General features: G+C 38.8%; 2 long non-coding RNA genes across 5 annotated transcripts in view; one reads left to right on the top strand and one right to left on the bottom strand.

The window, feature by feature from the left end:
* Positions 1 to 795: 795 nt before the first annotated feature.
* On the bottom strand, positions 796 to 21,391 carry LOC112651140 (uncharacterized). 2 transcript variants are annotated; one of them, XR_003130626.3, is made up of 4 exons: positions 19,314 to 19,478; positions 18,679 to 18,770; positions 15,097 to 15,190; positions 796 to 1,146 (listed from the first exon to the last, which is right to left on the bottom strand). It is a non-coding gene; the product is annotated as an uncharacterized LOC112651140 (long non-coding RNA). The 2 variants fall into 2 exon arrangements; XR_007402719.1 differs by lacking the exons at positions 18,679 to 18,770; positions 19,314 to 19,478 and adding an exon at positions 20,957 to 21,391.
* Positions 21,392 to 21,422: 31 nt separating this feature from the next.
* Positions 21,423 to 25,000, top strand: part of LOC112651139 (uncharacterized) — a 41,199-nt gene continuing 37,621 nt past the window's right edge. For all 3 annotated transcript variants that reach the window (XR_007402718.1, XR_003130625.3, XR_003130624.3), the window contains exon 1: positions 21,423 to 21,524. This is a non-coding gene — a long non-coding RNA (uncharacterized LOC112651139). The remainder of the gene's footprint in view (positions 21,525 to 25,000) is intronic.

Below are 25,000 nucleotides of genomic sequence, written 5' to 3'. Positions count from 1 at the left end.
AAGTAGGAGCCGTGCCTATAACTCCTTTGTATTTTCCTGGCAGATCCAGCTTTTGGGCTCAGCACAAAAGCCTTTGTTCAGGAAATCCTTGAATTGCATTGAAGTACTTTGGTAGCAGAGCTTTGCAGAACTCATCTGGGGCAGCTTTCTAAGCTTGTAAACGTAAATGAGAGCTTACGTGACTGTGGAAGAAATTATCTTAAATTTAAAAACCAACCAACAAAAACTGAAAACCTTTTTCATCTTGCGCCATAGTTTTGAAGGAAAAAACTGAGACCTGCCCATCCTCAACAGCTAAGTGGTCACACAAAACCACCTGCACTAAAGCATGAGATTTTGTGGTTGATATATTTTGAATGAAATCCAGTAACTTGAGTTTTGGCCATGGTTTAAATGGGCTGCAGAGATATAAAATGGTGAGCGGTTGTGCTTTGAGAGCACCTACACTCAGTGTGTGGATACGGTTACACAAAAATGCCATGGGAAAGTGTCAATCTGACACCTTATTTTCCTCACAGAATTTGTGCTTTATTCCGCATTTCTGAAGGCATCACCAGAATTCAAGGCCTGGGATGGAAAACTGTCAACTCAGACATTTGGTCTTCTAATACCTAGTCAAACAGTTTACTGGCAACCCTCCAGGAAAATCTAGTCCTCTCCTTCGAGTGACATAATTTATGCTTAACTCAGCAAACTGAGTTAGTGATACCATGGTGCGAACATTTCATTGTCCACCTGTATTTCCAATTGGTAAAAAGACCTTTTATTCACTTTGTATGTGAAAAAAAAAATCACTTAGAGTGTATAGAGCTGTAAGTTCTACTGTATAAGTTGGTTTACATAACACTGTATGTCTAGGAGTAAAATCCCTCTGATTAATTAAGATCACATTAAATAAAACGTGTTCCAATAAAATTAAACCCCTTAGATTTTTCCTGTTCAGTTTCCAACTTAAGCACATGTGAATTCTTCTACCCCAACTTCTTCCTAATTACTTGTACTTCCGTTCCAGCTCTTTTCTTCCTTAGGAAAGACATCATCTTGTTAATGGGATTAACTCAGATTTCAAGTGAGGCAATTGTACCAGTGACATCATAGAAGGAGCAGGGCATGTATGCGGGGTTTGGTTTGGACTGTTTTGCATGCCTGGAGGAGGAAACATGGAAAGAAATGTTGGTTAAAAAAAAAAACAACAACAGAGGCAGACATACCATGATGAGAGGGGCATACTTGACCTTGTTATGCAACTGGGAGCCAAAGAAGTAGAAATAACATTGCATTAACTTTAAAATTATTTGCTAATACACATTATTTAAATGTACACATTCTGGCCACGAGTGTTGGATATTTTCAGTTGGAGTCTCATAAAACTGTGTAATATTTTAATTATTCATCAGTCCGCATTTCTCCTTTTGTGTATTTTTTGAAAAAAGCAAAGAGAGGAAGTCTTTTTCTCGTGTAATTTATACATAAGCATTTTCACAATGACATGGTTTGTCAGGGAATGCCATAATATAAAAAAATGTTCTATCTAAATAGCATGACATTTTCTGTCTAAGTAACATTAACAACCCCAGACTCTGGTTTTCCTAAGACCTAGCACAGCACAGAAAATTAGTGTAGCATGACGCTTAATGAGTAAAAACCATAATCCATTCTATCTCACTCAGTAATTTGTTTTGTCAGGTGCTATGGTAGGTAAGTGAATATGTTTTTCCTTCACTAGGCCTGCAAAACAAATGATATGACTATTTCTCACCAGATTTGATCTCAAAATGAGATAATGGATGGTTGAATCAAAGCCAGAAAGTCAATCAGGCTAATCTTAATACCAGACCTGAAATAATTAAATCTCTCCATTGTATAGGAGCTCATATTTGGTTGATGAATTGATTTCAATCTTTTTCATACTTTATTTGTATTATGCCTTTGATTATGGCTATCTGGGCAGTAATAAATGGCTTCGTTAAATAAGCAGCTAATTAAATAATTACCTAGATACCAATAAACAGCTGAACATAGAAACCAAAGATGTAAAAAAAAAAAAAAAGAAACCAAAGATGTTGTACAGAATTTAAATAAAGGTTCAGTTGAGCGTCATTGTTTCCAGTTTCTTGCCAAACATTAATTACCTCTTTTATATAAACAACTGAAATGATAACTCAGCCACTTTAAGATTGGGGAAAAAATGAACAGAAACGTTGAATGATCGACATATTGGCAAAGCTATCAGAGATGACTGGCATTTATTCAGAATCTATCCAGAAACCATATTCTAGTTTCTTACTTTCTGGAATTGCTGATAAATTTTCAATTGCATGCGCTGATGTTCTTACTAACATATTACTATGTTTCTAAGAACTGGGAAGCGTTTTTAAATTGGTTTCTTCCTACAACTGTCCACCCCCGACCCCAAATCCTTCTCACTGGGAACACCAGAGTGTGTATTTCTGACTGCAGTCTCAGGGCTAAATCCTTTGCTTTGTTTCTGCCTCAAGCAGGATGCACATTTATTCTTTATTTACTCATTTACTTAGTAATTCAATTAATGCACAAATACATGGAAATGGTAGTGGGAAAAGGAGGGGTTACAGATAAATAACTGCACGTCCTCAAAGACCTTCTGGAAGGCCTTGTGGGAAGCCATCCCCAGGGAAAATACAACATATGTGCAATGCTAGCAACAAGTGTTGAAACTCCGATCTTATGTCTAAACTCAGTTCGATGGGGGATGGTTGCAGTTCTCAGAAAAAGTAGCACCCTCAGATGTACTTTGACAGGAGTTAATCCTCAGTCCAGGGAGGTGTGTGGGGGTAGAAATGCTGCAGATGAAAGGAGAAGTCAGATAATGAAAGGATTTTCATGCCTACCTCCTGTGGGTGAATTTTATATGGAAAATTAGTTCAGAGATTGGGAGGCATAGTCTAAAAGATTTTCAATAACAGCATGATCGGGTTTGAATTTTAGAATGAGGCGAAGACCTGTTACATGAATATTGGTTGATTAATTCTAAGATTAAGTGATTGGTGGATTTGCTCACTTACTGATTGCTCTGACCATACCCTCCAAGCTGGCGTTCTGGAGGGCTACACCTGTCTCTCCTTGTCAAGGATGCCACTCTCCAGCACCACCTTATATGTGTCCAGGTCAACTCTAAGGACCTGAAGAACCCTAGTGAGTCTTTGATTTCAACAGCTCTATAATCTATTGATGCTACTAGCTTTTCAGCATTTCTCACCTTGCCAATCTTCTCACTTCTCTCTTTGCCCAGTTTGTTTGGTGATAAAGCCATTCCCTACCCTCTCCTCAGCTGAAATAATTCCATATCTGCTAAAATCCACCTCTCTTTTGTATTTGCATCCAGCTTGTTAGAGAAAAACCTATAGCTCTGCTGGCTAGGTCTCACTTTATGTGGATGATCCTTAGTGCAATTCTACTTCATTTCCTTTCTATTTTGGTGATAAACCAAAAACAATCAGAAGAGAACCTCCATTGTGCCACCCTTGTCCCCCAACCTACTTGTCTCTGCAACCATCTGCTGTCACTGCTACTTTGGTGGACAAGTTATCTCCTCTTGTCTAAGGCCAACCTTCTCCTTGTGCACTGCATTGCATTGCTTTGTTCAAAATCCAAGTGATTGCTCCTGAAATTCCCCCCTACCCTCTCTGCATAATAGGATTTCCCTCTGCATCATTTCCGTGAGCACACAGACATCCTCTACCATCCTCCATATTGAAAGTAATTCTTTGTTGGTCTTGCCTTCACCCCCAGCTATCTCCAAGTCCTGCTCCCTTTTATTGAAATACTACTCCCCAAAGTTGTCTTCATTTGGTTCTCCTTTTTTCTTCCTTCCTTTTGTCTCTAAAATCCACTCCAATTGCTATTTTTAATTGCCCTCCTATGCCCTTAAAATAGGTCCTGTCAGGGACCTCTAGACTGTTAAACCCGTAGGTCAGATTCTACATCCTGATCTGCTCAAACCAGGCCTTTCACTTGGAAGAGTTGTTCACTCCTTTTGTTCAAAGCTTTCATTAGTGGAAGGGTTGAGTGAGGATTGGCTAAGGTATAGAGGGCTGAGGGGGTGAGGGAATAGTTTTGTTTCAATATGTTCATTAGGTAAAAATATCATAGTTATATAATGTTTTATTATTTTCAAAGGTCATCTAGAGATGACAAGATGCATTCCTGACTGATCAAAGTCAAATTTGACTCGTATTTTTATCCCTATTGTGGACAAGGTAAGGTGTCTTTGATTTCATTTAACTCCTTCCAAATTGTATACTTTTATTTTTTAATTGTTTTAATGATTTGCATTTAGAACCTTATAATGTATTACAATTATGCTTTCTACAATCAATATTCACTTGTATTTACCATGTGATTATCCTTCACATTGTTCCATATTCCTTCTCACATTTCCTTGTTTGCAACTGTTGACTTTTTTTCTTCTAATCAAGTCTCTTTAGTATTTCTTTAGCACACCTCTGCTGGTGGTTTATTGTTTTTATTTATCTGGACATTTCTTTCTTTCATGCTCATTCTTGAAGGACCTCTTTACCAACAAAATTACAGGTTGGCATAGTACTTTATTTAGTTTTAGTACTACCTTTTCCTCTGGCTTCCATTGTGTCTTCCAGGAGGCCCAGCTTTTCCTTCAACTTTGGCTCCTTTGAAGAAAATTTTCATTCTATTCTCTCACTGCTTTTAATGTTTTATCTTTGGTTTTGGAAAATGTTAGTATGATATTCTCATGTGTACATTTAAAAATATTTATCCTACCTGTGTATCCTGCTTCAATTTTTTTAAATTTCCAGTTAGTTAATATATGGAATAATATTCGTTTCAGGTGTACAATGTAATGATTCAACACTTCCGTACTACACCTGGTGCTCATCACAAGTGCCCTCCTTCATCCTTGTCACCTATTTCACCTGCCCCCCCCCTTCCACCTCCCCTCTGGTAACCATCAGTTTGTTCTCTATAACAGTCCATTTTTGGTTTGCCTCTCTATTTTTACTTCTTTTCCCTTTTGCTTATTTGTTTTGTTTCTTAAACTCCCCATGTAAGTGAAATCATATGGTGTTTGTCCTTCTGTGACTGACTTGTTTCACTTAGCTATAATACTCCTGCTTAAGATTCTCTCTCTTCCTCTCCCTCTATGCTCCCACCCCCCACCCCACTCATGCTCTCTCTCAAAAAAAAAAAAAAAAGAAAGAAAAAAGAAAAGAAAGGAAAAAGGAAAGAAAAAAATGGAAAAGGAAATGTGCAGAAGACATGAATAGGCATCTCTCTAAAGAAGATGTCCAGTTGGCCAACAGACACATGAAAGGACGGTTCACATCACTGATCATCCGGGAAATGGGAATCAAAACTACAATGAGACATCACCTCATACCTGTCAGAATTCAAGTTATTTTTATAGTTTTCGAATTCTTACCCTTTTTATTTTCAATTTTTCTTCTGCCCTATTTTGTCTCTGTGAGACCTGCACTCTGTACTCCCTGTGTCTGTCATCTCCTCTTCCATATCTCAACTCCATGTGTCTTTGTCCTCTGGTTACCTTCTTCTGACCAGTCGCTCAGTTCACTAATGCTGGCTCAGACTGATCTGCTATTAAACCCACCTGTTATTGTCTTAATTTTGCTGTTATTAGTCTTTTTTCAACTCTGCTTTATCTTTCTTTATATTTTCTACTCATCTGTCCTGTTTCTCTATCCTGTCTTTTATTTACTGGAATGCAAGAAGCATTATTTTCAATTCATTGCCATGGACTCTAAATGGATTTGTTTCCACTGTCATGTAACTCTGCTGTTTAGAAACTATTGTCTTCTCATGTGCCAGGATATTTTTTTATTGTGTGCCAAATATGGTATTACGAATTATAGCAATTGGGGATCCCTGGGTGGCTCAGTGGTTTAGCGCCTGCCTTTGGCCCAGGGCATGACCCTGGAGTCCCAAGATAGAGTCCTGAATCGGGCTCCCTGCATGGAGCCTGCTTCTCCCTCTGCCTGTGTCTCTGCCTCTGTCTGTCTCTCTATCATGAATAAAAAAATAAATAATATTAAAAAAATTATAGCAATAAATTGAGAGAAGCCCTAGAAATTAAGAAGATTCCCTGCGGAGGTTCATCGTAACTCAGCATACAGTTCATTGGTTCACCGAGCTGCACACAGGTTCACCTGTACCTGGCTTCCACGTGGAGAACCTTGGTTTGTATCTTATGAGGCCTGTAAAGCTTCTGAGAGTTTTCAGCTTCCTGACCCCTCAGCCACCTTCTCCAGAACCAGCCCATACCCACTGTAAAAGAGGTCACAGATTCTGGGCTCATCATTTGGTGTTTTTTCTCTTCCCAGATCATAACTTAGAATTAACCAAAAAAAAAAAAAAAAAAAAAAATCAAACATTCAGAATTAAAAGGGAAAGTGTCTCTGCAGATTAAACAATTTCTACTTTCTTTTTATCTCTTTAATGTGTTTAAGAAGATAGTTTTTATCTTTGGTCTAGCTTTGGCCTAGTTTCTCTCAAAGGTAGGGTTGGTCTCATACACACACTTAGCCTTACATTACTGGAGCTGGAGGTCCTTATGCCTTGGGTTACTTTCTTCTGTTGGATTCCTGAGCAACACTTTTCCCTTTTAAAGCCTCTTCCTGGGATGCCTGGCGGGCTCAGTTGGTTGAGTGTCTCCACCTTCAGCTCAGCTCATGATCTCAAGGTCCTGGAATTGAGCCCAACATAGGGCTCTGCATTCAGCAAGGAATCTGCTTCTCCCCCTCCCTCTGTGATCACTCTCGCTCTCTCAAATAAATAAATAAAATCTTAAAAAATATATAAATCCTTTCCCCTTCCTCACAACTCTCTCTCCTTCCCCTCTGCTGCTTTTCCTTATCTTGCCAGCCGGCAAACTGAGCTCATCCCTTGGCCCTCTCCTTTTCTATCCATAACACCCCTTAGATATATTTGTATTCAACCTCCCAGCTTCCAAGGGCTTCTCTATCTGCTATCAACTTCCAACTGTGTATATCCAGCTTGGTTTTCTTTCCTGACCTTCTGGTTTATGAACTGAGTCAACTATTCAGCATACTTACGTGGATGTCTAACAAACATTTCATACTGAAGACTCCTCAAAACAGGTTCTAATTCTCCACCCCAAACTCGTCCCTTCTGCCCTCTTTCCCATCCGAGCAACAGGCAACAACTTTAGTTGACACAGTTAAAGAAGCTGCTGTCATCTTTGACTTCTCCTTTTCTCTCAGATTCCACGTCCAAGCCATCAGTGATTTTACTGGTATTCTCTTCAAACTATACTCCAAATATTCAGGCCATTTCTTCAAACATCTTTTATAATACTCTGGATTGTTGTAACAAGCCCTTAACTATTTTCCTTGTTTTCACATTACACCACCCCTACTCCCCTAATTGGTTCCAAACTCAGCAGCAAGAATGATCTTTAAACAGTCGATAATATAACTGGTAACTTCTTTTTAGTACTTACAGGCACTATCCTAAATACTTTACATATATTAACTTTTAAAACTTCATACAACCCTATCCAGTACTATCATCAAATCTCCTCACATAACAGATAAGGGAATTCAAGTGCAGAGATTAAGTAACTTCCCAAGGTTGTGAACTGAAAGTAGAAGAACTGGGATTTGAACTTGACAATTACCTTTCCATCTCAGAGTACATCAACATCCACCCCGTCTCTGTGGTCTAGTTTATCTGCCCCTGGCCCCTCTCCAGCCACATCTCCTACTACTCACTTCTCGGCTCACTCTATTCTGGACATCACAGTCTCCTTACTAGTTCTTAAACTAGTTCTTAAATGAGCACATTCCCATCCCAGAGCCTGTGCATACTTGCTTTTCCTATGCCTGGAATACTCTTCTCTCACATATCCAGGTGGATTGCATAGAATCACAGTCCCTTCCTGTTTCCCAATCTCCTTTTATAGATTATACTTCTCTTCACCTGACTTATTTTATATGTCCTCACTAATGCAGAGACAGCCTGGTTGCTCATTACTGTATCTCCTGAACCTACAACAGTATCTAGTACAAAGAAGCCATTCAAATATTTGTTGATTGCATGAGTGAAGGGATAACTAATTAGCCACTTAATGATGGCTGCTTATACAGCACAGAGCAGAAGATGTAGCACCTCTTTGCTGACAAGTTTCTGTGATAGAGTAAGTGGGAGTGGGGCCAGGTCAGAAGAAGCAGTGTAATGAAGTAAAGCCTAACTCTCTGGCTTTGTCATCAGTGAGCTATGTCATCTTGGTTAATTGAATTCATTACCTTGGATCTCCATTTCCTTACCTTTAAAATGATGTATTGAAAGAAATGTTCACTTAGGAGCAAGATACTTTATAAAATAGGTCAAAATTTTTATGATTATGGATACCATCGGCAGAAAAATTAATTTAGTATATAGCATTAAGTTTTCAACCAGGGGTAATTTTGTACTCGGCATGCCACCCTCCCAGGGGAACTTTAGCAATATCTGTAGTCACTTTTGGTCATCACATCTAGGGGGTGAGCTAGGCATTTAGTGGATCGAGGCCATGGATACTGATAAACATTCTACAATGCATGGGATAATCATCACTACCCCTAACAAAGGATTATCTAGCTCAAAATGTCAAAAATGATGCATTAGAAAACCCTAGTGTAGAGTAAATAGAGCTAGTTAGGTGTTGGGGTGAAGCCAAGGAAGAAGAGCACAGCTAAAACAGACAACTGGAAGGCGGGGCCCACTGACATAAAGTAGAAATATGTCCTGTTCACAGAGTGGAACAAAGATAACTATCTTCAGGAACACTGATAACAGGAGTATCAACACAGCAGGGGGTGGAGGGCTGGCATCATGTGTGAACTTGGACGACAATGACCACAGATGGATGGGAGCTTATCTGACTGTGCCTAAGCTGGTGTCCCCAGGGCATTTAGTGATTACGCACATCCCGGCCCATTTGTTTCTAATTGCAGTAAAGACCATGCTCTGTTATATCACTAAGGTGAATATCATCAAGTTTTAGAGGAAATAAATGCACAAGATGCTCCATCAAAGTAATCTCTACTTTTTGGCACCTAAGTCTATCAAGCATTGATGAAGCAAGCAGGAAAACTAATGAAAATAATACAAGGAAATCTTTTCATCAACACCCATCCCTTAATGCTTAGCTATCAGGTCATTGTTTTTGCTTCCCTAGGTGGAATATGCATCTGCAGCCAACATCGGAAGCTCTGATTTCAAACAAGGCTAAGTAGTAACTTTTACATGACCTGAGCCAGTCAAGTGGTGCCAACCCTGTCTCAATTAAAATGTAATGATTTTTAAGTGTGTTTATATTATAGCTTCTTTCTCAAGACAAGCACACACACACACTTAAGAGACACCGGAACAGGAGCCTTCAGTGTTTGTGACAGCCATCTACTTTATTTTTCCCAAAGAAACATGCTCAGAACATTTGTATTGGTTTAAATATACTTGCTTTATTGGCAAGGTTAGAAATGGAATTAACTTGATGTTTTGTGATGGCTCCCCCTTTCTCTTGGGTAAAAATGACCATTTTATAGCATTATAACAATCTTATTTTATCTATAAAAAGATAAAGATTGACTAAAGATGAGATTGACTTTTTACTCTTTCCTCTAAAATATTTTGGTGAAGAAGTTTTAGACCCCAAGATAAAGGATGAACTTCAGGGACATAGGTCCCATCAGGGTGTATTTACTGAGGTAAGCAGAGTTGCGTGATAGGCGTGTTAAGGCGGGATGGGGGACAGGGCAGGGACAGGAAATCCTCTTCATCAAACATACATTGCTTTCCTCATCATTAACGTAACAGTTGCACAAGTTGTCCTGGCTCCAGCACTTAAAGGACCAGAAACTGAACCCACCCTTCCATTAGGTTCAAAGTGAAATGATCATCAAGGAAACTTGTAATGTCCTGTCTGGGGAATGTGGCCAGATAATTGGGATTTAAAAGATGGCCGTGACTAGGTTAAACTACTTCTGCAAGGTGCAAAGGAAACATCAATGACCCAAATGCTGGAAGAACATAAAGCTTAGCAGGATTGTTTATACTACTAGAATAGACTCCTTCTTTTCTAATTCCTCAGTGGCATTTCCATCTTGCTTCCTTGGGTAAAAAAGCAAGAGTAGGCCAGGATTACCTCATAATATGCATTTTACTGGTGCTTTGGCCCTTGGGAGAAGTTCAATAAATATATATTTCTTAAAAATCACCAGTTAAGCACCTATTTTATGCCAGGCACTGGGTAAGAGATATAAAAATACAAACAAAATAAGGGCACAGTTTCTGAACTTTAGGAATTTAGGATGGAGTTGGAGGTGATATGTCTAGTAACTACTGTTTACAATGCATTGGCAACTTATGCCTATGGCCAAGCCTGGCTCACTGGCTATTTTTGTAAATAAAGTTTTATTGGAAAACAGCCATGTCCATACACTTATATATTACTTATGGTTGCTTTCACAATACAACAGCAGAATCAAATAGTTGTAATCAGGACCACATGGCTATTGAAGGCTAAAATATTTACTCTCTGTTCCTTTATATAAAAAAGTTATAATACCTAATTATCAGGAGTACCAGGGAAAGAGAGAAAAATCCATCCCAGAATTAAAGAAAATTTCAAATGGAAAGAACTCAAGGTATAAAAAAAAAATTGAATACTTTCAAGAATTACCCCTAAATACATCCTTATGAAGTAGGTAGGTAATATGATTATCAAAATATCACAGATGGGAAACTAATCCATGGAGATGCTAAATAACCTTCCTAAGCACTTTATATGTAGACACTTAATCCTCAAAACAATCCTTTGAAGTTTGTATTATGATTATCCCAAGTTAGCAGATGGTAAACTAGGGCAGAGAAAATTTTAAAAACTTACCCAAGGCCATACAGATAATAAGCATCACAAATAAGTCTTTAACCAAGATGCTCTAACTCTGAAGGGATTTACATAATTATTATGCCATAGCTGCCATATAGATGATGAAATGAAGATTCACAACCAAATACCAGTTGGATTTTTATATCTCATGGTAACACAGAAAAAAATAAGTAGTCATGAGATAGTATCTTCAAATTTCAGACTAAACAATATTAAGTTAGACTACCAAATTGATTTTATTTAGCCAGATCATAACTCAATAATGAATTTAGGACTTTTACTTCCAATCATGGTGGAGTAACTGGTACAGAATTTGCCCTGTCACCACAAACAACTAGAAAAATAGGAAAAAAAAAAGAAAAAAAAAACCCAAACCCCATTTTTAAATATTGGGCAATGGACTGTATAAGACTGTGATCCCTGAGAAAAGAGGAACATATGAGATAAGCCCTACAGTTGTGTCTTCTTTCTATTGAAAAGCACTTATACTGCTGGTAAAACAAAACTCAACACTCTTTAAAGGAAGACAAAAATATTCTGAGCATCAATATAATTTTATTAACAATATCTACCATTCAATAAAAAATTTTTAGATATGCAAAGTAGAAAGAAAACATAAACCATAACCAGAAGAAAAACCAATCAATAGAAACAGGTCCAGAGGTAACACAGGTAAAGGGAGCCCAAGTCATAAAGTTGTTATTATACACATGCTCCAGGATTTATAGAGCAACATGATACAAATAATTAAAGAAATGAAAGATATATTTAAAAAAAATAAGTGGAATTTCTAGAGAATAAAAATATGGTGTCTGGCCTGAAAAATTAAATAGACTCATTAGATAATTAGACTCTGTAGGGGAAAAATACCAGTGAAACCAAAGACATGAAAAGAAAAAACTTCCAAAATAAACTACAGAGAGAAAAAGAGTAAAAAATTTTAACTGACCCCAATACCTGTGTCAAATATAAAGGTGTCAAGATCCAGAAAAGGAGAATTGAAAAAACAATTGAAGAAATAATGACCAGAAGTTTCCACATGCAAGAAGCTGAATAATCCCCAATATGATAAATAACATCAAGGCATACCATAATCAAATCATTGAAAGCTAGGGAGAAAAAAAGCTTTGACAGAAGCCAGAAAGAAAGGCAGACATGTTACCTATAGGGAAGCAAAGTTAAAAATGGCCAGAGACTTTTAAGAGCAACAGTGGAAGTCAGAATCCAATTAATCATTTGAAGTGCTGAAAGAAAAAAGAGTCAGTGTAGAATTCAATATCTGATGAAAATGTCTTTTAGAAATTGAAGAGGAAAAAAAAGAAATTAAGGAGAAAGAAATAAATTATTTTTAGATCAAAAAAAAAAAGCTGAGAGAATGTGTTGTTCTTAACTGTGTAGCACAATATGTGGATAGATATTTAAATGTCTTTAAAAGATAATTGTTTAAATAAAACAAAGTATGTTGAGTTTTATAATGGAGGTAGAAACAAAAGCATGACAACTCTAGCACAAAGGATGGGATATGGACATTGGATGTACATAGTTTTTTTGATTATACATAAAATCATGTCATATTATTTGAATGAAGACAGTTATAAGTTAAAGATGCCTAGTAAACTCTGGAGTAACCATAACAAATCTTAGAATTGCCAATAATTCCGCAGTGGCTAAAAACGTAACATCCAAAAACATTCCAAAAAAGTGAGGGAGAGGGCAGGTGAATAAAGAAACAAAAAGCATGACAAACAGAATATGAGTAAGTAGTAAGATGGTAGACTTAAGTCTTAACGTAAGACTTTAAATTAAGACTTAATTTAGACTTAAGTCTTAACTTAAAACTTAAGTTCACTGAAAATGAATTAGATGGTCTAAATAGGGCCTTTACAAAGCTGATTTGGGGTTGCCTTAGGCTGTCACCTACCAGAATATCCAGGAATCACCTCCATTTTGTTTTCCTAACTTCCCTTATGTTCCTGAGATGGCTTAGACTGGATTGAACTTGTTTAGAGGAGACAGAGCTGCAGGAGAAGGACAACAACAAGCAGCAGGGCATTGGAAACAGACAACATAGAAAGCCAGGCATAGAAATAGACAGTAGCCTTGCACCTATTGGAAAGCCCATGGTGAGGGAGGCGGGGGGCGGGGTCCACTGGCTCTCACCTGCACACAGCACCACAGAGGCAGGTGGGGAAAGCATGGCTAGGACAAAGGGAATGGCAAGGAAGATCTGGAGGTGTTGCCTCTATGCAGGACGGATGCAATAAATAGCTAACTAGTTTCTTGATGGTGGAGAAGAAATGAAATGGACATGAAAGGCCAAAACTAGACCAGAACCAGAGAATGATCTAGGGCAGAGATCAGCAAACTAGGTTCAGTGGGCAAAATCCAGCCCCTAAAATCTAAAATATTTCCTTTCTGACCCTTTACAGAAAATGTTGCAGCTCTCTGGTCTTGGGCAGTCAGGTGGAAGTTGCTTCAAGGAGACCGTTGGCCAGCTCCACGCTTCTCTCCAGCCCTTGCAGAACTGCTGGTGGCCCAATATCTGAAATCGCACACTTTACCCTTCCTGAGCTATTGCAAGGTCCTGACCTCCTTGACAACTCTCAGCAGACCATCAGCCTGCCCTTAAATCCCTCGGACTCGGTCAACATTTTAGGATGGTAATTTGTCTCTTGTTTGCCAGGTCCGGTCCCTCTCTATTCCTCTTTAATGAAGACATGGGTACTAATGGAAATAAAATACAAAAGTGTCAGACCAGGAGGAAAAAACCCTGTTTTTTGTTCAAAGAAACCTACTTAGTTATGAAGAAATAGAGGGTTTTAATAAAAAAAAAAAAAAGAGGTAGAAAAAGATATAGCAGGAAAATATTATTCACGAAGAAGCAGGGTAGGGAGTGGCTGTATGAGTAAGAGACAAAGTAGACTTCAGGACAAACGATATTACTGGATATAAAGAGGGATATTTTATGATGACCAAGGGGTGAATTTATTAAGAAGGAGTAACAAACCTAAACTGGTATGCACCTAAAAACACCTTCAAAACATATAAACCAAATAAAACAGAAAATCAAAAATCCTAACTAGAAATTTCAACAATCCTCTTTCAGCAAATCACAGAACAACAACCACCACCAAAAATCAATAAGAATATAGAACACTTAATATAATCAACCACTTGACATAAATATTTCTAGAACAACTCATTCAACAGCAGAACACATTCTTTTCAAGCGCGCATGGTAAATTCCCCATAGATCAAGTCTCCGTAAAGTTAAAACATTTAAATATTACAGAATGTGTTCTCTGAGCACAGTGATATTAATTAGAAATAAATATCAGCAAGATATGAGTAAACCCTTCAACTACTTGGAAATTAGGTGACACATTTTTAAATAGTGAATGGCTTGAAGAAGTAATCACAAGGCAAATCAGAAAATATTTTGAGGTGAATGAAAGACACAGTGTGACAATATTTGGAGGCTATAGGTTAAATAATGTTTTAGAGGAAATTTAGAGGTTTGGTTTTTTTTTTTTAAAGATTCAGTTATTTATTTTATATAGAGAGGGAGTGAGTCAGTGGGTAAGGATAGGGACAGTGAGAGGAGGAGAGGGAGAGAATCCAAGCAGACTCCCCCATGAGCTCATGGAGCACAATGTGGGGCTCCATCTCACAATCTGAGATCATGACCTGAGCCTAAATCAAGAGTCAGATGCTCACCCAGCTGAGCCACCCAGATGTCCCATGAAATTTAGAGTCATAAGTGCGTATATTTGAAAAGAAGACAATTCTAAAATCGGTAATGGAAACTTTCACCTTAAAAAGTGAGATAAAGGAGATAAAGTGAAAAGAAAACAATGAGCAGAAATTAGGAAATAGAAAACAGATGAAAAATCAAGAAACTTAGAGCCAAAAAGTGGTTCTTTGAAAATATCTGTAAAATTAAAGAAACCTTTAGCAAGACCAATTAAGGAGAAAAAAAATAAAAAGAATACGACAGCACAAATCACAAATACCGGGAATTCTGCATCTTGAGTAACAGACGTTCCTTACGAGCCACCCTCTGAGATGGCCCCAACCTTCCCACCTCCTGGTGTTCCTACTTTCTGAGAACTTCTATTTTACATGAATAGAGCTAACAGGCACAACCAATCAAAAGATATTGGGGAACTTACCAAGTGTGACTCCCCAGGTCAAGTCTTGGAGACATTGTGTCGCCCACCTTCTTTGGCATTGGCTCACTCACTCTGGGAGCCGCCGGCCGTCATGCTGTGAACACAAATCAGAAGCCTAGTGGCAAGGTTCACATGACAAGGAACTCCTGCCAACAGCCAATCCTAATCTGTCGGACTCCTGTGTGAGCCGCCCTGAATCCTGCGTTCCCAGTCAACCCTTCCAATGGCTGGAGCCTCAGCTGGACTCCGACTGCATGCAACTTCATGAGAGACTCCAAGCCAGAACCACCCAGCTGACGTACTTCAGAATTTCTGACCCAGAATTCAGGAACTTGTGCAAGATGTTAAATATTTGTTTTAAACTTCTAAGTGTTTGTCTCTGCAGCAGTAGACAATACCAACTCTAGGGAAGGATAACAAGGGATCAGTATAAACAACCTTATGTCAATAAATTTGATAATTTCGAAGAAATGGACAGATTCTTTGAAAGACAAGAGTCACCAAAATTGGGGCAGGAAGAAATGGGAAATCAGAAGAGCCTCATCCTATCAAAGAAGTTGAGTTCATTAATAAAGACATTTCTACTATGAAACTTCACACCACGATGGCTTCACGGGGTGGATTCTATCAAACATGTTAGGAGGAAATAGTACTGACCCTACACAAACTCTTAGAGAAAACTTAGGGAAAGGAAACATTTACCAATTCACGAAGCCAGTGTACTTTTTTTTTTTTTGCCAGTGTACTTTTGATATCAAAACCTGATTAAAACACTGTAAGAAAAAGACCAGTGTTCTTCATGAACAAAGATGCAAACATCCTTAACAAAAAAATAAAATAAAATAAATTGAATCCTAGTTTGATATGATTATATAATATGGTGAGATTTTTAAAAAAGTCTTGTCTGAATATGTACATCATCCAAACCCAAATAAAAGAAAATTTAAGCTTATAGGCTTGGAAAATGTGATTTCAAATTAGAACAGATATCTGACATTGAGAAATTTTCTCCATAGAGAATGGTAATACCGTCTCACCGGTGAGATTAATTTGACTAGTGATGTTGTATCAGAACAGCAGGTTGACGTCCAACCAGTTCGTCAGCATTTTCTACCACACTTTGGATCAACTCCAATCTGCTACTGTTAAGGGATTTGGCTTTGGAAAGCCTCTGAATTTAAATAATGTGTTATTATACTATGATATATTACATCTATACTCATATTGCTATAGTTTCAATCAAAGTATATAATACCTGGGATCCTGGGCCACTCATCAGGGAAGCATCTGCCTTCAGCTCAGGTCATGATCCTGGGGTCCTGAGATCAAGCCCCATGTCAGGCTCCCTGCTCAGAGGAGAGTCTGCTTCTCCCTCTCCCTCTGCTCCTACCGACTGCTTGTGCGTGCTCTCTCAAATAAATTTTTTAAAATTAAAAAAAAAAAAAAACTCCCTAAGGAAACTTTTGAGGACACAAACTCCAAAAGTAAATTCAATTGAAATGAAATAAAAGTAAGCAAAATTGAATTTTAATAGTAAGGAGATTTGGCTTTCTGCAAGATTTAATTTGTGTGAGTTGATCATTAAATTAATCCAAAGGGTACATTACCGAGCTAGGAGCTGGGATGTCTTACCTCTGGGTTCTCATCATGATGGAAGTGAAAAGTCTTCTTTTATTAGCATTAGAGTGATAACAGGGGGCTGCCCTCCATGTCCCGAGAGAAATAGTTACACTCATCTAATATTCATGCCTATTATAGCTTAAAATGCAATGTTCTAACAAAATATTTTCTTAAATGTGTGGGGAGTTCAGATAATCTAATTTTTTTTTTTTACTTAATTTTCTCCGTTTTTCAAGGTGTGGTATGTTAATATTCACTTTAATAGTTGCTTAACCATTGGCTTTGGTTTTCGATAAAAGCATGTTGTTTTAATCCCTCTTACTCTACACAGTCACAAGTGCACCGGTTGACCTTGCACAGGCAAGGGGTAAAATGTGCCATGTAGTCCATCCCGCCACCCCGCAGCCTCTCCCTGACCTGGGGCCCCCAGTCCTTCCAAGTAGATTTGCCTTAAGGCAACATCTTCCAAAGGCTAGATGAAAACCAAATGCAGAACTTGATAGAACTTGAGAGATAGAACATGTTTAGTAATAATCCTCTACAGTTCCCTGAAACCAGAGTCATAATGCTCTCAGAGGAGGGAAGAAGAAAATGATTGCCCCTCCCCTCTGCTCTCCCAGCATCTCATGGTGCGTGCATGTGCACAGGCGTGTAGGGATGTCTAGGGGACAGCAAGAGATGATGAAAGTCAGAGTTTCTGTGCTCATGAGTTTCCTGCCACCTGAGATTGTGTCCAATACACTCCTGCCATTCTTTTTCTGGAACCCTGTGAAACTCACCGTTTCTAGGAAGTATTCCTGGATTTAATATTTCTGACTCTGTTTTGTTTTCAGCAGTGCTTATGGACTTTTTTGTGATTTGAGTGTATTTCTGGGAACTGGCTTCAATCTAAATCTTACCTCTCAACTAGATTAAGAATTCCCCTTGAGGGCAGCCCTGGTGGCGCAGCGGTTTGGCGCCTGCCTTTGGCACAGGGCGCGATCCTGGAGACCCTGGATCGAGTCCCGCGTCGGGCTCTCTGCATGGAGCCTGCTTCTCCCTCTGCCTGTGTCTCTGCCTCTCTCTCTGTGTGTGTCTCTATGAATAAATAAAATCTAAAAAAGAAAACCAAAAAAAAAACATTAAAAAAAAAAAAAAAAGAATTCCCCTTGAGCATGAATCATTACCTTTTTAATTAAATTCCCAGAGAGCATCAGCCATGAATTCTATATTTAAGAATAAAATGCTATGTGTAGCACCTAGATCAATCACCAGCAAATTCTTTTATGCCATTAACATATTTTTCTCCTTCCCTCCTTAAAACACCATGTGTTTTCCGTTATCTTCCTTCTTTATTCTTTATTTGCATATATGTTCTTTATATCTCTATTCTTCAGAAGGGAATATCTGGGGAATATTTTTGGAAGATTCTAAATTGTTGAGAGACAGAGAGAGAGAGAGAGAGAGAGAAAGCATGAGCAGGGGGAGGGACAGAGGGAGAAGCAGGCTCCCCTGCTGAGCAGGGAGCCCAACATGGGGCTCGATCCCAGGATCCAGGGTCATGACCTGAGCCGAAGGCAGATACTTAACCGACTGAGCCACCCGAGTGACCCAAATATTTGAGGAATTCTGGCCAGCATCCTGCTTCTTTTTCCCCAGGGTCTGTTCAAGTTTGAAGCATGAGGTGACACTCACACCTTCCCAGCTGTCTTCCAGAATACAAGACAGAGGGAAAGGAGGGTTGGAGAGCAAGATTACCCTAGGCTTAGTACGGGTGGCAAGAAGGCCGTGAGGTACACAAAGTTAAAGCTGTTCTGTAGCAAGAAGAGGAGCTGCTGATGGAGGACGTCAGAAAGAAACAGCACTTTCCACTGGGGGCTGGGGGCCAGTCACACAGGGCCCTCCAGCAGAGTGAGTGTGAGTGCATTTCCCCCCATGCATCTGGAGAGAACTGGTTTAGCATCAGCCACAAGCCTGTATTACCATAGAAGATCCGTGTTCCCACTCTGCCATGCTGAAAGCTGGTGAGCCACACAGTTTATGTTGAGTCCACCAACTTCCCTTCCTCGATGACCCTAAGCATAATGATAATTTAGAATTTAAAATAGTTAAAATTTATGGAGTGCTTAATCTGTTCCAAGAGCAAATGCTTTACACAGCAGCTCATTTAACTGTCCCAACAACCATGTAAGATTGGGCGCTGCCATTAATTTTCTTTCTTTCTTTTTTTTTAAAAGAAGATAGGTTGATTAATTGATTAGAGAGAGAGAGAGAGAGAAAATGAGCAGGAGGGGCAGAAGGAGAGGGAGAGACAAGCGCAGAGCCCAATGCCGGGCTCGATCTCACAACCCTGAGATCATGACCTGATCCAAAGTCAGATGTTTGACCCACTGCACCACCCAGGTACCCAAACCATTATTTCCCTTTTACAGATGAGGAAACTGAGGTTTGAAGATGTTAAGTAACTTTGCAAAGGCCACTCAAATTGTGATTGGCATCACTCCCTCATGACTTCAGGCACTGATCTTCCAAAGCCCACACTCTTACTGACTCTTTCAGTTACAGGTGTGCAGAAATTGTGGGGCAGATCAGCTCACCCATAAACCGAATAGAATTACCTCGCTTGTCTTTTTCATAGATCTTCAGCTTGCATAGTCTGTTGTTACTTAACAAGAGCATGTCGTCTTGGATGACATTTGACATTAAAGCAAGTAGGAAAGTCGAGTGGAGAGAACATGTTCCAGGGCTTTCCACCGTGTTGAAAAGTAAATTATTAGATATAGTTCAATGCTTAAACATCTCAGTTCCTTTACTTCATCTGAGGCCTCAAATTAAATCCTAAGTTTCATTCTTTGCAAACACCAAACATGGAACCATCAGCAACACTTAGGTTCATGTTCTTTTATTCAAAATGTTATTTTATGTGGTAGTGAGTAAAAACGAGTTAAGGTGATGAAATGAACCTACTAAAAGTCTGTCCCAAAAATCACCAGGACTTTCCCTAAACACATTCCCCTAGTCTAGTTTTGATTACATCAGAGAAACCATAGTTTGCATTCCCAGTTATTGCTCGGAAGTGGATTTTAAAGGATCACAGTACAATGCAATTTTGTAAGCATTTCTTTTGTCATAATTATTATTTAATGCTTATTAGATGTGTGGACCGTTCAGTCTGCTATGTATAACGAAGGATTTACTTCATTGTTTATTTAATTTATTATTAAATTCATAGGATTTATTTTCCCATATGGTAGATCACGCAAGTCTTAGTTGCTTTTCTGTACTCGGTTTACTTTTTGTGTTTTACTCACATGGGATCGGCTCTCTGAAGCTTGATGGAAAATCTCGGCCTTGAACTCTGAGATGGTTCCATTAGGTTCGTGTGGACTATCTGATGGCTAAACTGCAAATCACATGGATTATATGTGTAGGTTGGTTAGAACTGGTGGAAAATTAACCAAGAAATGATGTATGCACTGGCATTGCAGTATTATTTGTAAGAGCAAAGTACAAGAAACACCCCAAATATCCATCATTACAAGACTGGCTAAATAAAGGATAACACATTCACGCAGTGATATGCGTCCTGCTGTAAAATGGGACAAGGCATATCTTTATATACTGCTATGTGTAACCCCAGGATGTATTATTAAATGAAAGAAGCAGGGTTCAGAAGAGTGTTTATGCTATAATCAGTCTGTGTGTATGTGTGCATGTGTGCACAGGTGTGTGTGTTCGCTTGCTTTTACTTGCAGAAAGAAACGATGGGAAGTTAATCCAAAAACTAATGAAAAGGGAGGATGTAGGGAGGAGGAGCAGTGGTGGGAGCTAACATTCTCTGAACATTTTTATGTTACTTTGACTTTGGAACTACACAATGTCGTACAAAGTCATAAACCCCCAAAGTAAGCAAACCAACATATCTCCCTCACCAAGGAAAATCTAAAACTAATTAAAAAATGTTGGTTGGTTGGTTGGGAAAAAAATATTTTTTTTTATGGTTGGAAAAAAATCGTAATAATGATGTGGCAATAACGTGCTAAACAATGCAGGCTGTTAGATAGATGAGTCAATGTATTGTTATTGAGAAGAATTATCAAGAGGAAAAGGTAGCCTTTTCCCTGTATGTCCTCGGGTTCTCAATTAATCACTGAGGTTGTGATATTTGCCACGAACAAGATCTAAAGATACAAAATGCCTCTTGTGCTCTGCGAAGAGAAAGAAAGTAAATAGCATGTGAAGATTGGACAAAAATACTTACAGGATGATCAAAGTGGAGAAGGGAGGGATCCCTGTTCTTGTTTGCCCTCATTCTACTGACGTCTCAAGTTCCTTGCTGGGCAGGGTTATAAAACATGCCGTGTCATCTGAGTTCACGGGTTTGTAACAAGGATGACCCCAGAGGGCTTCCCCTTTGTCCAGGGGCCCCTGGCTGTCACACACCAGCAGGTGGAGGTCCTTGTTCACATCCAGACATGGTGATAGTACTCTTTGACTTACTGAGCTTCTTAGGATTTGGAGGGTCATTCCTGGCTGCCCAGAATTTTCTTCCAGGCTTTGCCTGCCTTGTAGAAATAACATCAGCGTGAATATTTTCAAATGGTTTTGTCATTTTACACGTTGCAGATTGTTCAGGTGAGTGCAATATAAGGAATGGAAAATACTGGAAATAGCTCCCTGAAATAGAACAAAGGATAATTCTGACATCATAAATGATGTGGATCACATAGTTGGTGAACGGCTGATGAGTCGCTGCTACTTGAAAGGATGTGAACAGCATCGAAGAAACTTGTGTCTGAAACCAACACGGTGCCTACATTGATCAGCCGGTAGGTTGCAACTTGGAGAACCCATCAGCTTAGACTATAAACCTCGCTCTCTTTCATTGGTTTAATCAAAGTGGATTAAAGGGCCGGAGAGTTTCTTGGGAGATTTCTGAATGAAATTGATGAGGAACTGGACTGTTCATGATGAAAATACAGCTGCTGCCATATTTTAAAATTTTTTACTTGATTTTCTCCCAAAATAAACAGTAACTGTCTTTTGACACGTTATCTTCTCTATAATGAGGGGACTTTGATTCTTGTTGTACTTAGAAAAAGGCCACAAAAGGTAAAATATCTACACTGTTGTTCTTTTCTATTAGCCATGGAAACTTTTGAAATTCGTTTGAGAAAAGTCAAAAGTAAAAGAATTGCCAGGTTTTAATAAGTTCCTTTGGTCTGAAAGTGGGAATAAATCAAAAACATTTGGAACCAACAGGATACTGATAGTGTTTGTTATTTTAGAATGCTTCAAGGCATCCCTGCAAAAAAAGGTTTGAAATGTGAAAATCCCTGAGGCCTCCCAAAACGTTTACACATTTTGTTATCAGAATATAGAAATAGGTTAGTGAATAGCATCACATACATTTAAAGTTAAACATGATTTCTCAAAAACCCAACATCCAACTCCATTTTTCAATATAGTGCAAGTAATCAAGGAAAAAATTAGTAAGTTTTACGAAATATAATGAGCATCTGACTTCTGATGAACGTTATTGGTGATACGCTTTTTATGCACGATAGTTAAAAAACTTTTTATATCATGCCATTACTTCTAGTACCAATTATCTTCCTTTCAATGTGGGGATTTAGAATGCTTATCATTACCCATAAATCTCTTAATCCAGTTCTAATCCCAGAGATTTATCCATAAGAAATAAATAGCAATTTGATATATCCCATTCTTCTTATCAAAATGGAATGGCCCAGGATGGAAGCTTCCTAAGAGCACTCACTACAGTGAGAGAGGCCTCTCCGATCCCTGTGTTAATTTTCTATTATCATAGAACAGGAAGACCTACATATGGTGTTTAAGAAGAAAAAGAAAAATTATTTTGTAACTTTAGATCTTGTTCATGGCAAATATCAAGACCTCAGTAATTAGTTTAGAATCTAATGGTACCTAACAGTGTTTTTTTTTTTTTTTTAAAAATCAGGGGCACCTGGGTGGCTCAGTGGTTGAGTGTCTGCCTTCAGCTCAGGTCATGGTCCTGGCATCCTGGAACCGAGTCCTGCATCCGGCTCCCTGAGGGGCTGCTTCTCCCTCTGCCTGTGTCTCTGCCTCTCTCTGTGTGTCTCTCATGAATAAAGAAATAAAAAAAAAAATCAAAACCAACAAAAAGAGGTTAAATGTTGGTGACCTTGACAAACCTAAACAGAACTTAGATCATCAGGACCAAAGGGGAGGTCCCTTACTATACTGCTTAGACAGGACTGACTTTGAGTCATGAAGATGCCATGACTCACAGCAGCAGCACTAGAGTTCAGGAAAGCATAAGAATCCTATTGTGACATTTGATATGAAGAACAGGATGCAAAATCTGTGGTGCTGTACTTCTCTTGGCGGTATAGGCCGGAGATGACAATCACGTGAGGCTCTGAAGACGGCCTGCCTGGGTGGGTTCTTTCCTGCTCTATGAACTAGCCCCTCATTTCCTTGTTTTCTTCATCCGTCAAAAGGATCCAATAAAGGTCCCACCTTCACAGGTTGATTGTGAGGATTTAGTGATTTAAATCATGTGTTCACTTTAAAACAGTGCCCGGGACAGAGTAAACAATCAAATATATATATATATATATATATTTTACGATAAAAAAATATTATCTAACATTCCTTTTTTGTCAGGAGAGGGAATAGAAATGCAGCATATTACCAAATGTGAATGAGCAATAATATAGGCTCATGACAAAGATGGTCTTTAATACTATTTTATAGATATGTTTCATAAAGGTTGAGGAGACACATGATGATCTTGAAGAAATATACATAAGCAGATGTTATTCTATCGATGAAGATTGAAAAACATTATTTTATAGTCTTCTGAAGATATTAAAAAGGATTTAAATCAGATTTTGGGGAGGTAATCTGGTTAAGAGCATTAACCCAAGGTAACTTTACCAATGGTAGTTTAAACAGGGCAGTAGGAGCTATGGGAGCTCCTGACCACGTTTTGTGGTCTCACCTTCTTTCTGAGGAGTAAGCCTTTCTTCCAGAGTCTCATGGAGATCTCTGCCTGAGGACTTCTGGCATGCCCAGATTCGAGAAGTTATGCCCCTGTAGCACCCTATGGGCCATGATGGATAGGAATTGGGGGGTAAACAACCCAACTTCCTCACCTCTTAGGGAGAAGTACCTCTGTCTGTATCTGCACCAACCCCTTGAATGTCCTAAGCAGTAAGCTGCTTCTTAACATGCCCTGTATCAACACCTTCCCCTTGCTGCCTCGCTTCTCCATGCCCCATGATCCCTTCCCAAGATCACATCCCAGATCAACAACTTGCCCTTGATTCCCTACGTCAGCATCTGTTTCTTGCACAACCCCAAACCACTCTCTGTTCCAGAGCCCTAAGGAAATGATACATAACGATGTTTTCAAAATGACCTGTGAGCTGTTCTCTCAGGGGATAGGAAGACAGATTACATAGTGCTTAAAGTCACCTTGCGTTATGCCATTCTATTTCCAAATATACAGCAATATGTTTTCATACACATTTTAATAGGAATTTCGCTCTTCTATTAGATAGGACTCCAAGGAGAAAATAAAAAGCTGCATGGCTGGAATCCTGAACTTGAGGCTTCTCCATCAGCTGTTCTTTGTTGGGGGGCACAGGGAAGATAGTGAGAAGAGAAACCGCAAACCAAGTATGCCTTTGGCTATTTCAAGTCTTTGGCTTCAAATCCTCAGTGTTGAGGGCCTCAGTTTTTGTGAGCCAGGGTGTGCTGGCTCTGTCCTCTCCATTCTCATCTTCATCCTGAGGAGGAAGGGTGAGGATTTTATTTTATTTTATTTTATTTTATTTTATTTTATTTTATTTTATTTATTTATTTTTTTTTAGGAAGGGTGAGGATTTTAATTGTTCAGATTGCAGGCTGGTCATCGAAACCACTTCTCCTAATAGTGACTTATCCATGAGGGAAACATGGCCTCTCCAGTGATCATTTGGGCAGGTAGGGTTTTGTATTTCATTGTTATAGTGAGTTCTGAGATGCTGGTTCAAACTTTGGGAGGAAAAGAACAGGCATGAAAGCCTCCTTGACTCAGGAATATTTAGACCTAACTGGTATAGGAAAAATAAAATACTTCCACATGATTCAACTTTACTCACTGGGGTTCTACTCTGGCACAAAATCCCCAGTTAATAAGAGAGTACTGTGTTTCCTATGTTGCCACAATTGTACATAGAGGGTCTTTTGAGAAGGAAGCATGGCTAGCCAAGGCAGGGATCAGGGGATTTTGGTGTTCTTAGAGTCTCGTCTTAAT

Source organism: Canis lupus, chromosome 16 (assembly GCF_003254725.2).
Source record: "Canis lupus dingo isolate Sandy chromosome 16, ASM325472v2, whole genome shotgun sequence".
Classification (NCBI taxonomy): Eukaryota; Metazoa; Chordata; class Mammalia; order Carnivora; family Canidae; genus Canis; species Canis lupus.
This window is presented reverse-complemented; position numbering and strand designations above follow the sequence as displayed.